This window comes from Coregonus lavaretus (assembly GCF_964263955.1).
Source record: "Coregonus lavaretus genome assembly, chromosome: 17".
NCBI classification, from domain to species: domain Eukaryota; kingdom Metazoa; phylum Chordata; class Actinopteri; order Salmoniformes; family Salmonidae; genus Coregonus; species Coregonus lavaretus.
The window spans coordinates 10335477-10361200 of record NC_140004.1 but is presented as its reverse complement, the minus strand read 5'-3'; the positions used below and the strand labels follow the sequence as shown (position 1 = coordinate 10361200).

At 43.1% G+C, this 25724-nt stretch overlaps 1 pseudogene across 1 annotated transcript; it reads right to left on the bottom strand.

Moving 5' to 3' along the window:
* Positions 1–290: 290 nt before the first annotated feature.
* Positions 291–25427, bottom strand: LOC311144980 (mevalonate kinase-like; annotated as a pseudogene). Its single transcript has 10 exons — positions 25349–25427; positions 11052–11215; positions 10561–10708; positions 9590–9745; positions 6823–6926; positions 6407–6452; positions 5854–5944; positions 4114–4232; positions 3752–3905; positions 291–442 (listed from the first exon to the last, which is right to left on the bottom strand). The product of its transcript is annotated as a mevalonate kinase-like (transcript).
* Between the last annotated feature and the right edge of the window lie 297 nt (positions 25428–25724).

The following is a 25724-nucleotide window of genomic DNA, read 5'->3' as shown; positions in this document are numbered from 1 at the left end:
TCTAGTGCCCCTACAATCTTAGTTCCATGACCTCATGAAATGGCAGAAAAAGAAATGATGAGTGGGTGATTAGCAATTGTCCTCCCCTGAAACAAAGAGTCTGTCTTGACGGTTGGTCGTTAGAGAAGCGCTATTAGCATTTACACATGTCCCATACTGTATTGTGTTGTAGCCAACTCTTCTATTGGTCGTTGTCAGGCTTTAACAATAGAAGACTTGGTAGGGCAGAGTCATGGAGCAAAGCGCCACCTGTTCACCCATAGGAAGGACACACCCATGGCCAGTGGGTCTCAGTAACGTGCTAAAACCTCCAGGACCTCCTCTTTCACAGCGAGGGGAGAGTGCTGCTGCACGCCTGCTGCACCGATACTGGTCTCCCAGCAGTCATAGCCACAGTCTCTCAAGTCCTGGATAGTGTCCTGGACCACCAAGCACTCCGTTTCTACCAGAAGAAATCACAAAGTAAAACAAACAAAACAATCACATACAGTGAGCTACATTCAAACACACAACTCCTCCGTTTTTACCCCTCCGTTCGTGCCTACTGTGCTAGAGGATTTGTTTACATCTGCTGAGGTTTTTACCTAATTCATCTCTGAGAATGACTACGTCTGCTACTCAAATGGCACCCTATACCCTGGACGCACCCTAGAGCTCTGTGCTGGGACACTTCCACTAGGAGGTGGAGGGTGAGTGTCTGATGGCCGCTGTGAGAGCAGCTCACAAAGCCCTCTCTAGCAAACAGCAGAAGGGCACACACCAGGGGTGCCAAATAATGGGACAAAACAAATAACTGGATTTAAAAATGTGTAAAACACAGGTTAGGGCTAAAACACTTAGGGTGTGAATGTGTCAAATAAGGGAGAGCGGAGAGCCTCTCCATGCAGCAAAGGAAATGTTTGCATGACCAGGGCTTTGAGAAACTGACTTTGGAGGAGGGCATTTAACCTGAACCGCCTCAGGATATCTGTGGTCATGTGTGGCTAATGCTGGGCTTCTAAAGTCTTAACAACTTGGACATGCCCACATCTCCCGATTTCCTTGTCCCAAATCTTTCATTCCATCCATCCTCAACCCCAGGATGTGGGTGCTCACATTACACAATGGTCCCCTAGTTGATCTTGCCCTACGTTTTTTGGTTGTCATACGAAAAAAATGCCGTCACGCAAACAGCGAGCTGCTTTATAAGTGTATACATTATTATGTGCTGAAACGTCAAAAAGAGATATGGATAGATCTGCAAATGGTTGGGCAGACGTGGACAATTTTACTTATATTCTACAGAGGGAATTGGAGGTGAAAACGTTTAATGTTGAAAAGACAGCTGCATTCTCTCCACAGCTCCACCAATCTGTCATAATTATGGCTAACCCCCGTCTATTTAAAAAATGTCTCTTCTTAAAATATTATTTGAAACCTAACCACTGCTAACATTATGCCTAACCTTAACCCTCTAGAGTCTACGACCGGTCTAAGCCAGGGGAGCGGGGGTTCTAAGCTAACATATGGAATGTTTTAAGATGGTCATACCAAGGATCCTTCAGCCATTTGATTTTGAATTTTAAGATCCCTTAAGGTATCAAAAAAGTATATAAAAAATGTTGGGGGATTAAACATTGAATTTGGCATTACTGCTATTAGCCAATAGAAACGCATTGAATAACAGATTCACTACATGGAACAACAGATAGTCCCCAAAAAAATCAAAAGGGAGTTTGTTCTGAAGTGTCTGTCCTATATCTGAAAGATCAAGAAACTATTATTATAATTTATTTTAGGCACTAAACTATCTCCATATATACTTCCATATTTTTTTAAAAACTGGCACTGGGGGCCTTCAGATGAGTCTTGTGAGCATCCTAGGGAGAACACCATTGTGTTCGTGAGAGTCTCAGCTTTCCACAGAGGGGTCATATTAGTGTGTATCCCAAACCGTTCTGAAGCTACAGACAGAAGTTGGCAGAAGAGCCTGTACCAACTTCAGACGAGTCTTGTGAGGCTTGTGGGGTTCTAGAGCAAAACAGAGAACATCGTGTTCGTGAGAGTCTCAGCTTTCAATAGAGTGGTCCTAATAGTTTCCAGGCCAAACCCTTCGGACGCTACAGACGTTTTCGTGAGAAGACCAATTTTCGGGATGATTCATGGTCTGAGACAAACACCACTCTAGCTCTGCCACCTTTCACCGCAGATGCGGAAGGGCGATATCCGCGGATATGGTGGATTGAGACGCGGCCCATGCACATATCTCTAGCTTAAACAGATGGATTTTAATGGGGATTAAAAATTAAAAATTAAAAATATTTCATTGTAGGCCAAGGGTTAAATGAAGACAAAAATATAAAAATAAAAATGTACAGAAATGTATACAATATAGACAATTTTGACTGTGGCTGTGGTAACTAGTGACAACCTGCATGTTGTTGCTTTCCTCTTAGCCATCATTGTTTTGGTCTCACATGCTGAGTGCTCATTGGCTATTAGAAGTAGTCCTTGTCTAATCGCGTCGTAGCACTGCTCATACTACAGGATGCACAACAACATTTCGGGCATGTCAGAAAATTATCGGGACAGAAAAGCCATCATCGGTGAGTCCTTGATCCGCTCAAACTACGCAAGTCCCGACGTACTGATCCTAGTCCAAGTTCATAGGGTTTCACCCTGATCATGAAAATTCGCATGGGATGGCAACAACTTGGCAAATTTGTGGTGAAATCGTGTAGTGTATGCCCGGCATAAGTTGGGAAGAGCGTGGCACTAGCAATGCCATGGTTGTGTGGGTTCAATTCCCGTAGGTGTCAAATATACAAAACAATTTATGCTCTCACTGTCTGTACTGTGTACAGTAAGTCGCTTTGGATGAAAGCATCTGCAAAATAGCACATACTGTATTATTAGTAATAGTAGTATTTATTTAGCTGAAGAGCCAACTGTAAGCTAAAGTACATCTCTGTGGAGAAAAAAACATTACAATGCTCATCAGCAAAGAAATGATACATATTTAGCACGTCACCAGACAGTGGTGGATTTGAACAAGGCAGGAGGATAGCAGGTTACTTTGCTGCATGCTCGTCCCTGCTCTACCTCAAATCAAAGCCTTTCAGCCCAAAGCTGATCTGAGAGCACTGGGGAGGGAAAACAGACACTTGAGTAAACTTTTTGGAAAACAGCTTCAAACCACAAAAATGTGCAACACTTGCTTGCTAGTACAACAAAGCATATCAACATCAGTTGGGGATATATTTAGGAGATCTTTAGCTGATTTAAAATTCAATGTGTTACAGGCTGCAGGCATAAACAAAGAAGGCAGTGGATTCAGACAGGTTCTCTGCCCGTTTTGTTTTTGTGGAAGATAGTGACAAACAGGATCCTCTTGTCGTACTGAAATAGCCCCACTTCTCTATGCCGTGGGTTTGACACTACAGAGATGAGGATGACTATGGTAGAGATTTCCAAGCAGGAAAGAACCCCCCCCCATCTTTTGGCTCTCCGTCCAATCAATACAATGGAGCCAAATCTACTGAAGTTTCGCCATACAATCAGCATGCAGAAGTCATTTCACAGATCTCGCACTTTTAAAAGGTCACACGATTCATTACAAATAGAAATGGCAACTGGGCCGTCAGCAACTCTCTAACCCAAAATGAAGGTGAGGACCAAAGATGATGGCGATGCGTGTAACAATAAATAGGGGCATCCCCACTTGACTACTGTAAGCCAGATAGGGAGGTAAGTAGATAGTGAGCTACATTACCTGGTCTAAGCAGGGTGATGCCACAGCCCCCTCCGCCGGCACCAGTCAGCTTGCTGTGTAGCCCTCTTGCCAGGGTGACCCGGCACAGGGTGTCCAGGGCCGGGTGTCCTACACCCATCACGTTCAGGTGGTGCTGGTTGATGTCAATGAGTTCCTACAGGAGACAGAATAGCAGCTGTAGTTTTTATTGTTGCATGAAAATACTATTTTGTTCTATATTATGTATTTTCATGCAGCTGTAGTCTTTACCATGTGTAAGAGGAAGGGAATCATTCCTACACTGTGTCACACTGATAGTGTGTCTGCACCACCAGAACACACTGTCCATAGGCAACATGTGTGCATGTGTTTCCATACCGCACCTCCAGGACATTGTAGTGCTGGGTGTGGGGGTGTCGCTGGCCATCTCTGATAAGGTCTGCTCGCAGGTGCAGGAGACTGCATTCACAGATTCCAGTACAGGTTTTATAATAGAGGGAAACTGGGGGGAGAACAGCAAATAAACATAGAATTAATACTTTTTACAAATAATTGGGAATTCAATGTAAAGGAATTTAACAACACTAAATATACTAAAGGAAGTCAACAGTGCAGACTAAAGCAGCAAATGTCCATATCATCTCATCTAGTGATCATATTCATTAAAACAGTCTGTAGATACTGTACAGCAGCAGTGGCACAATAAGCCAGTCACTCAGTGCTGAGTGAAAACATTGCTCTCCCCCCCCCCCCAATCCTAACACTGCCAGTAACACCACCTATGTCGATCTAACGGTACTGCACCCCTTTAGATTTGAACAAAACCTTCCAAACATGTTTGCCCCTGGTAGAAGTGGTCAGACAGTGACTTTATGAACCTGAATGCCCAAAACATTCAGGAGATTGTTCACCAGTTTTGCATACCCCACCTTACCATGAGACATCCATGTCTTTATCACTGAAAAGATAAACGGTTGAGTTTGATAGCATTTGAAAGCTTACAAAAAGGGTTGTGAAATAATTTTAGAATTTCTAGATAATTTTTTTAATAAAAAATGTATGTGTGTTGTCATCAGTTGAGACACAGCATTCTCTTGAATACAGGGTGGGTGTCATTTCAGTCATAGAAACAGAATTCATAGAATGGACCTATTTCCATATAAATTACTACCAGAAAGATAGTCGCCAGTCCACCCACCGTCGAATGTCAACTTGAATGGGAAAGTCTATTCTATAATCTATAGTTCTATGATTTCAATAGGTTTCCTGTGGAAGATTGACAGTTAATTTTAAAACAATGGATATTCCCACTCGAGTCAACATTCTCTGATGTATGGACCTCCAACCATCTTTGTGGTACCATTTGAAAGTAGACATTTAAATTGTATTGACTTTTTTTTAATTATATCAGTCAAAACATGACACCCACGCTGTATTCAAGAGCATGCTGTCTCAACCAATGGTGGACACATCCCAAACACCTCTGATGATGTAAAATTGGGTCTAAGCTACAACAGATATGAACATGAAAAAAAATCATGTTTTTAGATAATTGATTTTAAAAAGGTACAAAAAAGACTTTTTACAAATATTTTTTGAAATAAATTATAAAATAGTTTGACAACCCCGTTTGTAAACTTTCAGATTATATCAAACTCAACCATTTCTCTTTTTCAGTGATGAACACATGGTAGGGTAGTTTACGCAAAATGGGTCAACTTTGAGCACCTCTATCTCCTGAATGTTTGGGCATTCACTTTCTGACCACTTCTACCAGGGGCAAACATGTTCGGAAGGTTTTGTTCAAATCAAAAGGGGTGCAGTCAGAAAGTGATTGAAATGACATGGAATGACCCAAAGGCACTCAATGCCTTTCCCATACAAATGAAAGCACTGGCGATTACATTTACATTTGAGTAATTTAGCAGACGCTCTTATCCAGAGCGACTTACAGTTAGTGAGTGCATACATTTTTCATACTGGCCCCCCGTGGAAATCGAACCCACAACCCTGGCGTTGCAAGCGCCATGCTCTACCAACTGAGCTACACAGGGCCCTAATTACACTAATTACAGGGCTGGGGAGGTGAACACAGGGGAGACAAGATGGCAGCCATTTAGTACCTTGTTCATTTTGTCCTTCACTCCAGCAACAAGTACCTTGGTGCTGCGAGGGACCTTGGTGTTTGTGAGTAGGATCCTTAACATTGGGACCCTGCAAATGGGAAAATAAAAAAGGCAAGTTAGCAATATCATACCACATGGTGCACCTGTAATTGTTCAGGTGTTGTTATTGTTTCCCTCATATGAGTGGCAATAGTAGAGTGGAGTCCATAGAGAGCGAGCATTGCCTATCTTTTCCATTGATCACTTTTGTGACAGCAGGGGCAACGCCATGGAGGGCCGTCTTCATTCTAAAGTAGTCCATTTCAACTTCACTTGGGGATTTAATTCCACCTGCCGTGCTGGAATGTTCGCTCAAGTGTATAATTCATTGGCTGATCCCAGCCACTGACCTGGATGACATTCTGGGATCCCTTCCCAACCCCAGTAGACTACTTTAAAATGATGCCTGCTATCACAGTCTGTAAATCTGTCAATGTAAATTAGGCCCATTGAGCATATTCACTTGACTTAAATGGAAAGGGGATTTGTTAAGCTAAACACTGTTCAATACCTGCTTATGGGTGTTATCTTCCCAGACTGGTATCTCAATATGCCACCTAAAAGAGTCAAGGCAAAGTGAAAGAAATGGGCATTAGATGAAAATAAAGAACACAAAAGAGCAAACATTTTCTGACCGCAGCCCTCGCAACACACAAAGGACTACTGCAGCACATTTCCCCTCTGTTTCCTGTAATATCCGCATAAATAACGTCTGCCTTCTCGCAGAGATCATTAAACAAGATAAATCCCAACAATACTGTGAGTTTTGCAGACAACAAATGTTGCCAGATTGTATCATATCATTCCATTGTATTGTCCACATACACAGTTGCATCATTCATAGCATCATACATCACAACACAAAGCTGTATGGTACTGTGGTGTCTGTGCTGTTGCGTGCACAAGGCAGAGGGATCCAGGTCTTACCCCATGTCCCCACAGCGTTGTCCACCCCTGACGGGTTCCCATGGATTATCCTCTCACCCTGAAACGCCCACCTGTCGATCAGCTCCATCTCCACCTCACCCCACCTGTTGAAACATAATGAAACATAATGAAATCAAGGAGAGATGATTACAATGAGGATTTACACTGGGCATTCAAGCCCTATCTGCATTGCCCTGCTGTCCCTCACTCTGTGCTTGTGATGAGCCCAGCCCCACCCATACTAACATGTGAGGACATCAGTAACAAAGTCCTAACTGATTTTCAGAATCCTCCAGTGGCGGCAGTACCCAATACATTTAGGATAAATCGGGATCTGAAAACTATCTAAATCTGTGAAGATGACTGTAAAACAATATGTAGGACCCACTGTACTAACACTAACTCAACATAATGGCAAGAATTCTGCTGGAAAAACATTGTACCATTTTTCATAACCCTAAAACTACAGATGAATTACTCATGCTGGGGAAACTGTGGCCAAACGGAAGCAAATCATATATAAATCAATATATTAGGACATACTAGTTACTGTGAGAGAACCATGCATTGTCTGACTGTCTGGAAGGTGGAATAACATATCCCAGGACTCTGCTAGTGGTGCAAGTACTCTAAATAAACTACAGTGCATGCAGACTAAGACAAATTGTTCCAATAAACAACATTTACATTACATTTACGTCATTTAGCAGACGCTCTTATCCAGACCGACTTACAAATTGGTGTATTCACCTTATGATAGCCAGTGGGACAACCACTTACAAAGTTTTTTATTGTTTTATTTTTGTTATTTTTTTATTTAAAAAAAAAACAATTTTTCCATTATAATTATATATATATATATATATATATATATATATATATATATATATATTTTTTTTTTATATATATATTTTGTGGGGGTGGGGTGGGGGGGGTAGAAGGATTACTTTTATACTATCCCAGGTATTCCTTAAAGAGGTAGGCTTTCAAGTGTCTCCAGGAAGGTGGTCAGTGACTCCGTTGTCCTGGCGTCATGAGGGAGCTTGTTCCACCATTGGGGTGCCAGAGCAGTGAACAGTTTTGACTGGGCTGAGCGGGAACTGTGCTTCCGCAGAGGTAGGGGGACCAGCAGGCCAGAGGCCAGAGCACCATGGTCTTGTAGCAGATGCGAGCTTCAACTGGAAGCCAGTGGAGTGTGCGGAGGAGTGGGGTGACGTGAGAGAACTTGGGAAGGTTGAACACCAGACGGGCTGCAGCGTTCTGGAGGAGTTGTAGGGGTTTAATGGCACAGGCAGGGAGCCCAGCCAACAGTGAGTTGCAGTAATCCAGACGGGAGATGACAAGTGCCTGGATTAGGACCTGTGCCGCTTCCTGTGTAAGGTAGGGTCGTACTCTGCGAATGTTGTAGAGCATGAACCTACAGGATCGGGTCACCGCTTTGATGTTAGCAGAGAACGACAGGGTGTTGTCCAGGGTCACGCCAAGGTTCTTTGCTCTCTGGGAGGAGGACACAATGAAGTTGTCAACCGCGATGGCGAGATCATGGAGCGGGCAGTCCTTCCCTGAGAGGAAGAGCAGCTCCGTCTTGCCGAGGTTCAGCTTGAGGTGGTGATCCGACATCCACACTGATATGTCTGCTAGACATGCAGAGATGCGATTCGCCACCTGGTTATCAGAAGGGGGAAAGGAGAAGATTAATTGTGTGTTGTCTGCGTAGCAATGATAGGAGAGACCATGTGAGGATATGACAGAGCCAAGTGACTTGGTGTATAGAGAGAATAGGAGAGGGCCTAGAACTGAGCCCTGGGGGACACCAGTGGTGAGAGAACGTGGTGCGGCGACAGATTCTCGCCACGCCACCTGGTAGGAGCGACCTGTCAGGTAGGACGCAATCCAAGAGTGAGCCGCGCCGGAGATGCCCAACTCGGAGAGGGTGGAGAGGAGGATCTGATGGTTCACAGTATCAAAGGCAGCAAATAGGTCTAGAAGGATGAGAGCAGAGGAGAGAGAGTTAGCTTTAGCAGTGCGGAGAGCCTCCGTGACACAGAGAAGAGCAGTCTCAGTTGAATGACCAGTCTTGAAACCTGACTGGTTTGGATCAAGAAGGTCATTCTGTGAGAGATAGCAGGAGAGTTGGCTATAGACGGCACGCTCAAGAATTTTGGAGAGAAAAGAAAGAAGGGATACTGGTCTGTAGTTGTTGGAGGGATCGAGTGTAGGTTTTTTGAGGAGGGGTGCAACTCTCGCTTCTTTGAAGATGGAAGGGACATAGCCAGCGGACAAGAATGAGTTGATGAGCGAGGTGAGGTAAGGGAAAAGGTCTCCGGAAATGGTCTGGAGAAGAGAGGAGGGGATAGGCTCAAGCGGTCAGGTTGTTGGGCGGCCGGCCGTCACAAGTCGCAAGATTTCATCTGGAGAGAGAGGGGAGAAAGAAGTCAAAGCATAGGGTAGGTCAGTGCGAGCAGGACCAGCGGTGTCATTTGACTTAATAAATGAGGATCTTCTTTTCAAAATTGACTAAGTCATTCACAGAGAGGGAGGAGGGAGGGGGAGGAGGAGGAGGATTCAGCAGGGAGGAGAAGGTGGCAAATAGCTTCCTAGGGTTAGAGGCAGAGGCTTGACATTTAGAGTGGTAGAAAGTGGCTTTAGCAGCAGAAACGGAGGAAGAGAATGTAGAGAGGAGGGAGTGGAAAGATGACAGGTCAACAACAATTTAAATGTTGCAATGTTATTAGATCTAGTAGACAATTTGTTGTGAAGTCATTACCTGGCTGTGCTTTCCTGGTCACTCAGTTGAGAAGGGATGGTTCCACTGGCAGAGAGCAGAGCTGCAGCCAGGCACACAGAGTAGGCAGCACTGGACCCCAGACCCACTCCAGTTGGCAACTCTGACCACACAGACACCGTCAGGCTGGGTATCTCCCTGAGATTGAACAGAACCATGAACCAAATTCAATTACTGCAAACATTCTCAGTTTAGATGTGCTTATATCTAGGAATAGGAATGTAGTATGATTTTATTCAGCCTATTTAGATAGGCTAGGGGGAAAACTATATAATTTGGGTGAAAAAGATACAATAAATAAACACTTTCCATGAAATCACTTTAAAACTGTGCTATTTTTTTGTACCTACTACTGTTTGTAAGAAGCTTTTGGGCAACCATCTCACACAAAAACCTTATACTTTGCAACAGCTCATACAGCAAAAATATCCAGAAAGCACACTTCCTGTGATCTTAATCAAACTGGCCAAAGGACCTAGGCACAGCAGTCCTTCTCATTGTGAACGACTAGTGTGGTGTACATATGTGCATGGGTGTGAGCTGAGTAGACTTGCTCCGCTGTCAATGTCCATGACAGTCAGGCTCCTTTTGGGAAGACAGGAAACGAGGATGCTCTAAACTAATTGTGGAGCTCCCCTCCCCAGGGACAAACACTTCCAGACTTGTTAAGGCTGCAGCGTTGGCCCAGTGCCAGCCTCTAATTAGCGGCTGTCCGTCCTGTCAGAGCCTGTCCACTCCTCTCTCAAACACGCTAGCCTAGCAACGCCCACGTCAACCCCGATTAGGCCTACTCCTTAGCATCTGCCCAGCTCCCAGCTGCCCAAGTCTTCCTCACTAGCATGGGGTCTGTCATGTTCATTAGGGCATTAGAGATTTGGTTCTTGGGTGCCAAGATTAGTATTACCCTATGTTAACACTCCTATATAATTCCCTCTATCAATTTTCAATCTTACCCTGACCCAGCAAAGACGGAGAGGTAGATGTAGAGGAAGGCTAAGATGGCCATGCTGCAAGTATCCAAGGTTCCATTTGATACACCAACAAAGTCATGCAGCCTCCTGACAAGCTCAGCATCAAGCTCATTCACATTCGTCAGCTCTGCTGTAAGCAGAATTACAAAAATAGACAACATTACCATAGAAGAATAAATCAAAGAAAACAAACACAATTATATTTTGAGCTGTTTTACAACTTTGCCAATAGTTTTGGGGTTCAAGTCCAGTTCAGGCTCTCTCCCAAATTCCCTACATTGTTGTCAGAAGTGGAATGGAGCTGCTGGGAGGCCATTATGTGCCATAGCACGGACACAAGGATAGCACTTTCCAAGGGGTAGTGTAGCAAACTTAGTACAACAAGCCTCTTGGTGTAATGGCTAAGGTGTTGGACTGACAGTCACAGGGACCAGGGTTCAAATCCCACACGGGCTACCCTTCAAATTCACTACAGTACATTTCAATCCTCCAGCCAGAGAGGAAGCAGCTGCTTCAACTCGGTCACATCCCAGCTGAGGAAAGTGTTGATGTTGGGGAGATTGATGCAGACTTTACTGGTGGATGTGGCTTGCAACCGTAGGTATGTGCACAGGTTCAAACTCACAGCCAGAGCCCCCTAGCAGGGGTTGGAGAAAACAGACCTCTGAATTATTGTTGTCGTTACAGTCAAATCAATTTCATTTCAACAACCAATCTTCTTTCAGTGCAAACATAGAATAGAATAGACTGTCTGTGTCAGTACTGGGGGTCATATGATGAACAACTCTCATGAATACATGAGTGCATAAAGATGTTGTATTAGCCTGGGGGCAATTCCACAGTAACAAAATTGTGCTCAGACTCAGGTTGTTCACTTAAAATGTAACCTATGCTAAATAAAAACCATTGTTTTCTAAGTTTAACAAACCATACAAATCTATGCACAATGACTACTTTCAACAATTTACACTGAACATTTTACAAAAGCACATTTACTAGAAGAACTGCGCAGATGCAACTTTTGGTAACAGAATTTCAGTAAAATCTCCCTCCGTTTTTTGTGACAATTTTACAAAAACTCTTAAATATCTGCTCCGAATTAAGATTCAAATATGTCTGCAGAAAGAATTGGGTGTCAGCTATGATATGACACCTTGACTTAGAAAAAAAACTATTTTGGTTATTGAACTACAATAAGTGAACTGGATTTTCACCCGGTAACAGAATTGCGGTAAAGAATTTCATCATGGGTCCCTGATCTGTACTACACAGAAATGAATAATTATGGATATGAAAGTCATGCTCTTCATGGGGATGTATCCTAAATAGGTACACAAAGGCAGAAATATGCAATATCCTTATTTTGCATATTTGGGTATTAGTTTAATGAGTTCTGCCACCAAACAAGACCAAATGTGGTTGGTAAGGACAAAATCTGAACCAATCATAGACGTCTATATGTTTCACAAGTTTGGACAGCACAGTATAGATCAGTACAGTAGAGTAGTAAAGTACAGTAGTAAAGTACAGTATAGTGTACTCAACTCTAGTGGGCTCTACTGTGTACTAGGGCTGTGACGTTTAAACGAAATTTGGATCGTTAACGTTTAGAGAAAATCCCTAACCGATCGTTTTTGTTTTTTCACAAAATTAAAATCACAGTGCAGTTATCACAAACCTACCACTAACAGGTCCCGATCATCATCATAAACAAATACCTAATGCAACAATGCTGTAACGTTAGAAGATATGTATCTTTCAAATTATTTGCCACGGATAGTCGGTAACATTTGGAAAAATGGCAGAGAGTGAGACACTGAAACGACAGCAGCGAAGTCCTGTATGGGAATACTTTAAGAAGTGAAATGAGAAGGTGGTGAAATCTGTAAACTTTACGAGGTGAAATTGGTGGTAGTGGTAGTACCGATGCAATGCTGAAAGGGAGTCAACGTGTCTACCAACCCGTTGCTGGCAGCAGTGCAATAAGGGACGAGAAAAGAGTGACAAAATCACAGCGCTGATTACAGAAATTATTGCTATTGATATGCAGACATTGTCAATGGTAGAGGATGACGGCTTCAATGCCCTACTGGCATATCTAGAACCAGACTACAAGATGCCGAAAAAACGTGACGGCCCGGATGGGGAAATTGTACAATGATTGCTCAGCAAGTACAAAGCGCGAGCTCTCAAACACCGTACGTGGCGTTAACAACAGATTGAACACGCTGTCTATGAACACGCTGTCATGCATCACTGCAACGAGACATCACATAGTCCCATGTACTGACAACTGAGAACATGGAGGAGAGGCACACAGCAGGAAACCTAAAACGGCATTAACTACCATATTTGCTGAGTGGGTGGGAGACAGCAGTAAGAGTGCAGTCTGGTAGGTAGCCAGGACTTCGGTAGATTGAACTGCATTGCCACCTAGCGGTCATTCAAATCAAATCAAATTTTATTGGCCACATGCGCCGAATACAACAGGTGCAGACATTACAGTGAAATGCTTACTTACAGCCCTTAACCAACAGTGCATTTATTTTTATATAAAAAAGTACAATAAAACAACAAAAAAGTGTTGAGAAAAAAAGAGCAGAAGTAAAATAAAATAACAGTAGGGAGGCTATATATACAGGGGGGTACCGGTGCAGAGTCAATGTGCGGGGGCACCGGCTAGTTGAGGTAGTTGAAGTAATATGTACATGTTGGTAGAGTTAAAGTGACTATGCATATATAATAACAGAGTAGCAGCAGTGTAAAAGGATGGGGTGGGGGTGGAAGGGCAGTGCAAATAGTCTGGGTAGCCATGATTAGCTGTTCAGGAGTCTTATGGCTTGGGGGTAGAAGCTGTTGAGAAGTCTTTTGGACCTAGACTTGGCACTCCGGTACCGCTTGCCACAGTCTATGACTAGGGTGGCTGGAGTCTTTGACAATTTTGAGGGCCTTCCTCTGACACCGCCTGGTATAGAGGTCCTGGATGGCAGGAAGCTTGGCCCCAGTGATGTACTGGGCCGTACGCACTACCCTCTGTAGTGCCTTGCGGTCGGAGGCCGAGCAGTTTCCATACCAGGCGGTGATGCAACCAGTCAGGATGCTCTCGATGGTGCAGCTGTAGAATTTCTTGAGAATCTGAGGACACGTGCCAAATCTTTTCAGTCTCCTGAGGGGGAATAGGCTTTGTCGTGCCCTCTTAACGACTGTCTTGGTGTGTTTGGACCATGATAGTTCGTTGGTGATGTGGACGCCAAGGAACTTGAAGCTCTCAACCTGTTCCACTACAGCCCCGTCGATGAGAAATTTTTTCTCCCCTGTAGTCCACAATCATCTCCTTTGTCTTGGTCACGTTGAGGGAGAGGTTGTTATCCTGGCACCACACGGCCAGGTCTCTGACCTCCTCCCTATAGGCTGTCTCATCGTTGTCGGTGATCAGGCCTACCACTGTTGTGTTGTCGGCAAACTTAATGATGGTGTTGGAGTCGTGCCTGGCCATGCAGTCATGGGTGAACAGGGAGTACAGGAGGGGACTGAGCACGCACCCCTGAGGGGCCCCCGTGTTGAGGATCAGTGTGGCAGATGTGTTGTTACCTACCCTTACCACCTGGGGGCGGCCCGTCAGGAAGTCCAGGATCCAGTTGCAGAGGGAGGTGTTAGTCCCAGGATCCTTAGATTAGTGATGAGCTTTGAGGGCACTATGGTGTTGAATGCTGAGCTGTAGTCAATGAATAGCATTCTCACGTAGGTGTTCCTCTTGTCCAGGTGGGAAAGGGCAGTGTGGAGTGCAATAGAGATTGCATTTTAACTGCCATAAATGTTATTCATGTCATTATTAATGTTATTCATGTCATTATTAATAGGTTTTACATAATATCATTATTATTTGTACAACTTGTATTTTGAATATTGATTTTGCTTGTATTTATGTGATAGGAACTATCTGTACATTCTATGTTGTGTTGGGACGCTTTTAGTGGTGACAAGTTCCAGACATCGCGGTAAAGTAGCGGCGGTAAAGTTTAGTACTCTGAAAGATAAGTTAAATTAACGCCGTGTTTATTTACAAGTATTCTTGTTTCTAAGTGGACCCATTTCCCTCTCAGTTGTGTGCAGCCAGCGAGGTATGTTCATTATGTTAATTATTTGTCGCACATATTTACGTGCAAGGTTTCTGTAACGTGAACGCCAACTTGTTTTTTGTGCATGTGTTGAAATGTATTTAAACAGTTCGACGGTGGATTGATGACGGTGGAGAATTTAGTAGAAGAATAAATCCATCAGTAACCAGAACAGCGGCGTCGTGTATTTCCTGGAGGGAGTGATAGTCGAACTCGAGTCTGCGTGATCGTTTCCTGACCTGCTCTGCAAGACGGCTCGTCAAGACGGACTCACAGATAAGCCACTGGTCAGTGTTAAAGGACTCACACAAGTTCATCCGTTTTTTTTTTCATGAAGACGTCCGTAAGTCAGACACTTAAGTTTGTGTTCTGAAAAGGTGACACAAGGATTGGAAAATATAAAGGACTTCAAAGGGCTGTGTGTAGCCAAGTAACATAACAGTGTGTAACAAGATATTAAGAGACATTAATGTAAGTGATTTAGCGATATTGATAATTCTTTATTTCATTGAATATAAGTCATTGATTTACTTAAGAAGAGGATTTATGTTTGTGCATTTAAGAAAGCTGTTATTTTGAGTGATTCTGCAACATTTCAAAATCTTTATAATGCCTGCCTTTATTCTGAAGGGTTAATTTCAAAGACAATAACTTAACTTGGCATATTCTATTCTCTTGAGTATTTATTTTTGTAAAATGTTTGTTGTAAACTCTACTGTTTATTTAAGACAACTGTCTTGTGTACAGGTTACTTTCAAATAAGTTAATATGTCACATAGAAGTAAAGAGAGTCAGTGTAAAGGATCACTCGTAGAGCCAGTAGAAGAGACAGAGCAGACAGATGAGTCTAGCGTTGTACAAGAAGCAGTACAGTCTGAAGAGCCTCGACAGAGTGGAAGAGCCCGTACATAAACGGAAAAGGGAAAAGAATTTCAGAAAGAAAAAACAAAAGAACTACTAATTCGCTTTGACAGCATTTATGAACGCTGGAAAGTTTTAACTAAGGTGGCTAAGAAATCAGTTACAAAACAAGATCCAAGCAACATCCTACACGAACACAGCAGCACTATTCAAAGAGAGTTATCTGAACTGAATAATGTTTATGAAGAATATCGCAGGATTGACAGCCCAGCTCACGAGATGCGCCGCAAGCTGGATAAATGTATATCAGTCACCAAGATTGTTGTACACAACGCGCAATCTCAAATTCAAGGAACAAAGGAGGAACTGATTTGGCCGGATGCAAGCTCCGTATTCGAATCTACGATTTCCAGTGTGTCATCTCCAGACTTTAAGTCTTCTAAGGCCACTTCCATTCGCTCTAATGTATCCTCAGTTAAACGACAAGAAGCCGCTGCTGAGTATGCAGCCACAAAGGCTGTGTTGAAGATTATGGCTGAGCAAGAGTGCCACCAAGAGAAACTCCAAAGACTTGAAGTTGAGGACAAGAAGATAGTTGCAGAGCAAGAAGTAGCTGCAGTAACTCGTCGTCTTCAAGGCGAAAGAGAAGAGACTGAACGCAAGATAGAAAAGGAGAGACAAGAAGCTTTGCTCTTAAAGAAACAGCAAGAAGAGAATGCTGCAAGGAAAAGATCTGTAGAAGACTTAAAAAGAGAGCTTGGACGTTTAGAGGAGATAAAAAGACTGAACGCGGCCAGAGCAAGGCTTCAAGTCTATGACGAAAATGAGTTGTATCCAGACCAAAGGCTTACTCCACATAAGTCTGAGCTGCCTACATTTGAGCAACTAATTGATCAGGTGAATCCTGTGTATCAGCACCCACAACCACTAAGGGATGTGGCTCCAAGAAGTGTGCTTCAAAACGACACAAGAGAGCTTGTGAAAGTCCTGGCTGAGGCTATATCAGCAAATAGGCTTCCCATTCCAGAGCCTACAATTTTTAGTGGGGATCCACTCAAGTTTAACCATTGGAAGTCTTCCTTTCAGACACTGATTGAGAGAAAAAATATTCCAGCTGCAGAGAAAATCTTCTTCCTTCAGAAATATGTGGGAGGAGCAGCTAAAGAAGCAGTAGAAGGTTATTTTCTGATTTTCTGATTTTCTGAAGATTCATATCATGCAGCATGGGACCTGCTCAAGGAACGTTATGGTGAGCCGTTTGTGATTGCCAAGGCCTTCCGAGACAAATTACATGCTTGGCCAAAACTAGCTCCTAAGGAGAGTGCAGACTTAAGAAAATGTGTAGACTTTCTACGTAGTTGTGAATTCGCTATTGCTCACAATGAGAGTCTAAAGGTTCTTAATGATGATATTGAGAATCAAAAACTAGCTGCCAAACTACCCGACTGGTTAAGTAGCAGATGGAACCGAAGGGCCACACAATACCAACTGGAACACAGAAAGTTCCCAAGCTTTAACTATTTTGTGACATTCCTGTCGATGGAAGCTAGTATTGCGTGCAACCCTATAACATCCTACAACGCATTACGACAAAGTGAACCTGATAAAGCAAAGATCAAGAACCAAACTGTAGGTGCCAAGATCTTCACAACTAACATCAGTGAGAGGAACATAGTCACATGTGTGTTATGTAAGAAATTAGGACACAGTTTACACAAGTGCTTCAAATTCATTGAAAGGACAGTCGCCGAACGAGTCAAGTTCATTCAGAATGAAAGACTGTGCTTCGGATGTTTAAGTCCTGGCCATCAATCCAAGAGCTGCAGTAGCCGGATGGTCTGTGACACCTGCTCAAAACGTCATCCCACATGCCTACACGAAGATCGCTCAAAACAAGAACCAAAAGGGGAAACATCTAAAGACATAAGTTATGGCAAGGAAAGAAAGCTACTGTCAACACAAGAGGTTATCAAGGAAACCACATCCAACAGAGTTGTGCAAGATGGCAATACTACACAGACTTCAGCGATAGTACCTGTCTATGTGTCAACGCAAAGTGATTCAAGTAAGGAAGTTCTTGTCTATGCTCTGCTAGATTCACAAAGTGATTCTTCCTTCATTCTTGAGGAAGTAGCAAACATTCTAGATACGAACACGGAACAAGTGAAGCTGAAACTATCTACAATGTCGTCAAAAAGGACAATTGTACCCTGTAAAAGACTCAAATACCTACAAATAAGAGGTCTATTCTCCTCTAAGAAGATCACAGTGCCAACAACGTACACTCGTGAATTTATCCCTGCCAATCGGACACACATTCCAACTTCAGAGACCGCTAAAGCATGGCCTCATTTGGAGCATCTTGCAGAACACATTGCACCGCCAAAGGAACGTGAAATTGGTCTGCTAATCGGATACAATTGCCCACAAGCGCTAATGCCCAGAGAAGTCGTATGTGGAGAAGAAAACGAACCCTTTGCTCAGAGAACTGATCTAGGTTGGAGCATAGTGAGTTATGGTGACCCACAAGAGCACTACAGTGATGCAATTGGAGTAAGTCACCGCATCATTGTAAGGAAAGTGACACCTGAACCCAAACCAACAATCAAGCTCAAAGGTGAAGTTCACTATGTTTGCAAGACTCAGATCAAGGAAATGATCAGTCCAAATTATGTAATTAAGGTACTAGAATCTGATTTCAGTGAAAGAGTTGAAGAAGATGCAACCGTCTCTCAGGAAGATCTCCACTTCTTGACTAAGCTGAGAGATGAAATCAAACACAAACAAGATGGTCATTATGAAATGCCCTTACCTTTCAAACAAGACAGACCAAATCTACCCAATAATAAGTCATGTTCTGTTCAGCGTCTAAGAGGCTTGGAACGAAGGCTCAAGAGAGACCAGAAATACTGCTCAGACTACATGAACTTCATGAAAGATATCATTGCTCGTGGTGATGCTGAGAAGGTTCCCGAAAAGGAACTCAACAATCATCCAGCCTGGTATATTCCCCACCACGGGGTATACCACCCTCAAAAGCCTGGGAAGATACGCGTCGTCTTCGATTGCTCAGCAAGATTCCAAGACACGTCATTGAATGACCACCTTCTTACTGGGCCAGAGCTCACAAATACCTTGGTGGGAGTTCTCTGCAGGTTTCGCAAGGGCCCAATTGCTATTATGTGTGATGTGGAGCGAATGTTCCATCAGTTCCATGTAAGACCGGAAGACCAAGACTACCTGAGGTTCTTATAGTGGGAGAATGGTGACCTGATGTCTCCGCCATCAACTTTCCGGATGAAAGTCCATCTGTTTGGGGCAGCCTCCTCACCCGGCTGTGCCAATTTTGGTCTCAAACATCTAGCCGCTAAAGGTCAGGATCAATTTAACCAAAACGCTGTTAAATTCATCCAAAGGAATTTTTATGTTGACGATGGACTGGTGAGTGTAACGTCTGATGCTGAGGCAATTCAACTCATCAAGGAAGCAAGAGGTCTTTGCAGCACAGGCAAGCTAAGACTACATAAGTTCGTCTCCAACAGCAAGCATGTATTGAAATCAATACCAAAGGAAGAGTGCGCTGAAAGTGTCAAAAACCTTGATATGGCTTTGGGAGAGCCACTCATGGAAAGAGCTCTCGGAGTGCAATGGTGCGTGTCCTCTGATGACATTCAGCTCAGAGTTACAGTCAAGGAACACCCGTTGACCAGAAGAGGAGTGCTATCAACAGTAGCTTCCATCTACGACCCATTGGGGTTCGTAGCCCCATTCATTCTCCTAGGAAAGCAGATATTGCAACAACTGTGTCGAGACAAGGCCGGTTGGGATGAACCACTCTCAGAGGAGCTCAAGACACAGTGGGAATCTTGGCTACAAGATCTACAAAACTTGTCTAATGTAAGGATCAGAAGGTGCTATATTCCAGCAAACTTCATAGATGTCAAACAGTACGAGCTTCACCACTTCTCAGATGCCAGCGTCACAGGCTATGGGGAGTGTACTTATCTCAGAACAATCAACACCAATGGGGATGTCCATTGTTCGTTAGTCATGGGGAAAGCACGTGTTGCCCCCACCAAAGTGACCACAATACCACGCCTTGAGTTATCTGCAGCAGTGGTAGCAGCAAGGACAAGTGTTAGGGTTAGGGTTAGGGTTAGGGTCTTCAAGAACATTTTTGGACAGACTCAAAGGTTGGCCTTGGATATATAAACAATGATGCAAGACGATTCCACGTCTTTGTGGCTAACAGAATCCAAAGAATCAAGTCCACTACAGATTCAAAGCAATGGCGATTTGTACGTTCTGAAGATAATCCTGCGGATCATGCTTCAAGAGGCCTAAAGGCAGATCAGCTTGTAGCTTCAACTTGGTTTAATGGGCCAGATTTTCTGTGGAAAAGAGAGCTGCCCATAGAAGACGTCAAAGTAAGTGAGGTCATTGACAATGATCCAGAACTTCGAAAGGCCCAGGTGCTCAACACAAAAGCAAAAGAGGACAGGACATTGTTAGACCGCCTGACAAGGTTTTCTGACTGGAAAAGAGCCGTCAAAGCTATTGCTCGTCTTAAGCGCCATGCTAAGCAAATCAAGGGTCTCAAACTTAAAACAAATGAAGCCACAAGTGTTGAGGAAAGACAGGAAGCAGAGCTTTTCATCATCAAATTGGTTCAAACGGAAGTATTCAGCACTGAAATCAAAGGTATAAAGCAATGCAAGGAAGTAAAACCCAAAGACAAAACAAACAAGCTACACAAACTAAGTCCCTTTGTCGATGAGTACGGTGTGCTCAGGGTTGGAGGACGTTTGACAAGATCTGCCCTTCATCCACATGTAAAGCATCCTGCCATTGTACCTAAGGCAAGTCATGTGTCTTCTTTACTCATCAAGCACTACCATGAAAAGGTGCATCATCAAGGAAGAGGAATAACTGTCAATGAATTGCGATCCAATGGTATATGGGTTACAGGTTGCAGCAGCGCAGTTGCCTCGCACATCTACAAATGCACAACATGCAGAAAGTATAGAAGGAACACACAGGAACCAAAGATGGCAGACTTGCCAGACGAGAGACTGGAAATGACCCCTCCATTCACATATTGTGGTATAGATTGCTTCGGACCATTCTATGTGAAAGAAGCGAGAAAGGAACTGAAAAGATATGGTCTTCTTTTCACTTGTATGTGTTCTAGAGCCATACATATTGAAATGCTTGATGATCTAACTACAGATGCTTTCATCAATGCACTGCGTGCATTCATTGCAATACGTGGAAATGTAAGACAGTTGAGATGTGATCAAGGCACCAACTTTGTTGGCGCTAAAGGAGAGTTCATGAATGCAATGAAGGACCTGGATCATGAACAGGTAAAGGAACATGGATGTGAGTTTGTTATGAACTTCCCATCATCAAGTCACATGGGAGGTGTATGGGAGAGACAAATTAGGACCATCAGAAGCGTTCTAACAGCGATCCTTGACCAATCTGCTAGAAGACTTGACAGTGCATCACTTAGAACCTTCCTGTATGAAGTGATGGCTATCGTAAATAGCAGACCTCTGACAACAGAGCACTTAAATGATCCAACAAGTCTTGAACCTCTCACTCCCAACCATATCCTCATGATGAAGTCAAAGATAACAACTCCCCCTCCTGGTCAGTTTGTGAGTCAGGATCTCTACCTCCGCAAGAGATGGCGACAGGTACAGTTCTTGGCAAACGAATTCTGGACACGGTGGAAGAAGGAGTACCTCCTTAATCTTCAGCAAAGACAAATATGGCAAAAGGATAAGAGAAATACGAAGGTTAATGACATTGTCATCCTACAAGAGGACTGCTCTCCACGAAATCAATGGAGATTAGCAAGAGTAGCACAGGTGTACCCTAGCACTGATGGAAGAGTCAGAAAGGTAAAACTGTTAATTAGTGACTCAACCTTAGATAACCAGGGAAAACGCACTACAAAGCCAGTCTATCTTGACAGGCCTGTATACAAGACAGTTTTACTGCTTGAAGCAGAATGAATGTTATGGTTATTTTTGTGAGGTGAAATCCCAAAGGATGTGATTTGGTGGGAGTTTAACTGCCATAAATGTTATTCATGTCATTATTAATGTTATTCATGTCATTATTAATAGGTTTTACATAATATCATTATTATTTGTACAACTTGTATTTTGAATATTGATTTTGCTTGTATTTATGTGATAGGAACTATCTGTACATTCTATGTTGTGTTGGGACGCTTTTAGTGGTGACAAGTTCCAGACATCGCGGTAAAGTAGCGGCGGTAAAGTTTAGTACTCTGAAAGATAAGTTAAATTAACGACGTGTTTATTTACAAGTATTCTTGTTTCTAAGTGGACCCATTTCCCTCTCAGTTGTGTGCAGCCAGCGAGGTATGTTCATTATGTTAATTATTTGTCGCACATATTTACGTGCAAGGTTTCTGTAACGTGAACGCCAACTAGTTTTTTGTGCATGTGTTGAAATGTATTTAAACAGTTCGACGGTGGATTGATGACGGTGGAGAATTTAGTAGAAGAATAAATCCATCAGTAACCAGAACAGCGGCGTCGTGTATTTCCTGGAGGGAGTGATATGCATCATCTGTGGATCTGTTGAGGCGGTATGCAAATTGGAGTGGGTCTAGGGTTTCTGGGATAATGGTGTTGATGTGAGCCATGACCAGCCTTTCAAAGCACTTCATGGCAACAGACGTCAGTGCTACGGGTCGGTAGTCATTTAGGCAGGTTATCTTAGTGTCCTTGGGCACGGGGACTATGGTAGTCTGCTTGAAACATGTTGGTATTACAGACTCAGTCAGGGATATGTTGAAAATGTCAGTGAAGACACTTGCCAGTTGGTCAGCACATGCTCGGAGTACACGTCCTGGTAATCCGTCTGGCCCTGCGGCCTTGAGAATGTTGACCTGCTTAAAAGTCTTACTCACATTGGCAGGACCATATCTGAATTCATGTCATTTTATGATTTTTCTTATGGTTTAAATTATTAAAAAAATTGATGTTTAAACATTAAGAAAAATTGTACACTTGTCACATCCCTACCACAGATTGAACAATGAGACAGATATTTCACTGTGATGTATAAATGTGAAGCATCCGCTTGGCATTTCCACTCACTAACAAATATGGTAGTGAGAGGAAGCCCACTGGCGGGCAGGGGGAGAAGATGGAACGAGATGGATTTTGTCCGACATTCTGCACATTTTCTTATCGATTAAACATTTGCTCTCAATACAGTTCTGTTCACAAAACTATAATATGTTATGAACAGAGTGCACTAAGTTTTGTAGAATTTACCCTTTCGCGCTGTGTAGATGGAGTGCAAAGGCTAATTAGGTTATTGCACATGTGCACTTCACAATGTACTGTACTGAACTTTATTGTACAGGACTATACTCTACTTTTCTTTACTGTAGTCTACTGTGCTCTACTGTACTTTTCTTTACTGTACTGTCAGGATACCAGAATTTTGACTTCGATACCAGGTTAAGGTTTAGTATCACGACACTCGATAAAAAAACGATACCAAGGCAAAAAAAATAACGCATATTAGCCAAAGTCACAGAATGGCACTTGTAGCTCAGTTGGTAGAGCATGGTGCTTGCAACACCAGGGTTGTGGGTTTGTATTCCCACGGGGGGCCAGTATGAAAAATGTATGCACTCACTAAACTGTAAGTCGCTCTGGATAAGAGCGTCTGCTAAATGACTTAAATGTAAATGTGTCCAGACAGAAATTCAGCTACTGCTCTGGCAATTGTTGGGCATCTTTTGAGTTCATTATTATTATAATTTTTCTGAGAAAGCCATGTATGCATTAGTGAATTGTTTTTAACAAACTACATAACAACACAATAGTCATCATTTATACTGAACAAAAATAAAACGCAACATGCAACAACTTAATTGATTTTACTGAGTTACAGTTCATATGAGGAAATCAGTAAATGTATATAAATTCATTAGATCCTAATCTATTGATTTCACAAATGGGAATACAGATATGCATCTTTTAGTCACAGACGGAGATGGAATTAAATTGACAAAATGTAAAGTTAAAGGAGAAGGATAGGCTACAACGACCATGAACCAACAGGTAGGCTGCTACTTAATATTCTGAATGGAGTTGTTATTTGTAACTCTAGAATTAGAAAGTGAATGCACTGCAGCCTCGGTTAGCCTACCTAGCTAACTTCTCCCGGTTTGATGCAGTCGAGACAGATACTACGTAATCATACGATGAAAAATAATCTAGCTATGGTAGCGATTAGTCTACTATAGCGCGAGTCAGCTTGGTTGGTTGCTGTCTCATCTCTCGCTTCTTCCTCCCCGTGTCACTCGCTCACAGTACGGCCCCTCCCTGCCTGCTAGAGCGGCACCTCTTTCCCTCCTCTCGCGCTCTATCTGCTCCCGTTAATTAAAAACAATTATTTTCTGCTGCTTCCCTCATTCGGATCAGATCGGACCGGGTCTGGATCCGACCAGGTCTATACAGAATGGGTCTAGTTGTCCTCGGGTCCGTTCGGAACGGGTCTCTATATTAAATGTATTTATTTATGCATATCGGCTATGGGTGGGAAAGCCCCAGGTCCATTTTGGAACGGATCCAACTTAGAATTGTGATGAGTCATATATCTGGGGAAGGGTATACAACAATTTCTAGAGTGTTGAACATTTCCAAGAGCACAGTGGTCTGCATCATTGGGAAATTGAAAAAATATGTCACTACCCAGACTCTGCCTAGAGCTGGCCATCCGACCAAACTGAACCGGGCAAGAAGGACCTTGGTCAGGTAGGTGACCAAGAACCCAATGAACACTGACAAAACTACAGAGTTCCTTGGCTGAGATGGGAGAATCTGACAGAAGGACAACAGTCTCTACAGCACTTCACCAATCTGGGATTTAGGGGAGAGTGGTCAGCCAGAAGCCACTCCTGAGAAAAAGGCACATGACAGCACGCCTGGAGTTTACAAAAAGGTATGTGAAAGACAGGTAAAATATTCTGGTCTGATGAGACAAAAATGTAACTCTTTGGCCTGAATGCAAAGCCCATCTAACGCCATCCCTACTGTAAAGCATGGTGGGGGCAGCATCATGCTATGGGGATGCTTTTCAGTGGTATGGACTGGGAGGATAGAGGGAACAATGTCTGGAGCCAAATACAGACAAATCCTTGATGAGAAACTGCTTCTGAGTGCAAACGACCTTAGCCTGGGCCAAATATGTACATTCAAACAGGGCAATGACCCCAAGCATACAGCCAAAGCAACGCTGGAATGGCTTCAGAACAAGAATGTTTAAGTCCTTGAGTGGCCCAGCCAAAGCCCAGACTTGAATCCCACTGAAAATCTGTGGAAAGACTTCAAGATTGCGGTTCACCGCCGCTCCCCATCTATCTTAACAGAGCTTGAGAAAATGTGCAAGGAAGAATGGGAGAAAATTCCCATATCCAGATGTGCAAAGCTGATACAGACATGCTCAAGACGACTCAAAGCTGTAATCGCCGCCAAAGGTGCTTCTAGAAAGAATTGACTCAGGGGTGTGACTACTTATGTAAATGATATTTCTGTAATTCATTCTCAATAAATTTGCAAAAATGTCTAAACATGTTTTCACTTTGTCATTATGGGGTATTTTGTGTAGATGGGTGAGAAATTATATTGAATCCATTTTGAATTCAGGCTGTAACACAACAAAGTGTGGAATAAGGCAGGCCCTAGCTAGGTGGTCCACTGATGATACTGTAACTAGAGCTCAAACGTTACTGTTGCCATGCACGACAGCGTGTTCTCCGTGGAGGATAGCTTTCACAGGTGCAGACATTATACATTCCTTGATTTGCATTCTGATAGCAAGCTAGCTTCCAGTTAATTCGCCAGGAGAACGTTCTGTAGCTATTATTATTAATACCTCAAACACTCCGAATGATGAGGGGTCGTCTATACAAAATCCCAATGTATTTTTAAAAGGGATAAAACGTCATTATGAAGCTGTCGCCACTTAAATAGCTAGCAACCATAATAAACTTGGAAACATCATGCCACAGTTAACTGTCAACACAACGCACGCAGCCAGCGGGCCATATCTCTGCTTCATGTCCAATCAGCGCTAGAGGTAAGACGTACAGATATTTTGCTAGCC